The following is a 555-nucleotide window of genomic DNA, read 5'->3' as shown; positions in this document are numbered from 1 at the left end:
CCCCCCAACCAGCGATAAAATGTCTGCTGGCCCCATGGTGCGGAAGCCAACGATGCACCGTTACATCAGCACCAAGGTCCTGCTGGCCGAGGGGCACGAGACCCCCTTCGCCGAGCACTGCCGCAACTATGAGAACAACTACCGGGTAGGAAGGGCGGGCTGGGGGGTGGGGTGGGCCGGGGCCAGCGGGTGCTGCTGATGCGGCGGTGCCCCGGCCCTGCAGATGCTGCAGACGGAGATCCAGGGCCTGAAGGACCAAGTGCAGGAGCTGCACCGTGACCTCACCAAGCACCACTCACTCATCAAGACGGAGATCATGAGCGAGATCCTGCAGAAGTCCCTGCAGATGGACGTGCAGATCGCAGCTCACTACTCCGCCGTGGAGATGATGCGCAGTGTCTTCGAGGAGGTACAGCCGGCACGTCCCGGCGGAGCGGGGTCCCTCTGTGTCGTGCCACGGCACGCTACCCGGCTCCCTCTCCCCCTTCCAGGTCTGGGAGGAGATGTACCAGCGGGTGGCAAATGAGCAGGAGATCTACGAAGGTACAGGTGATC

Source organism: Phaethon lepturus, unplaced genomic scaffold (genome assembly GCF_000687285.1).
Source record: "Phaethon lepturus isolate BGI_N335 unplaced genomic scaffold, ASM68728v1 scaffold34403, whole genome shotgun sequence".
NCBI lineage: Eukaryota > Metazoa > Chordata > Aves > Phaethontiformes > Phaethontidae > Phaethon > Phaethon lepturus.
Note: the sequence above shows the minus strand (reverse complement) of the source record.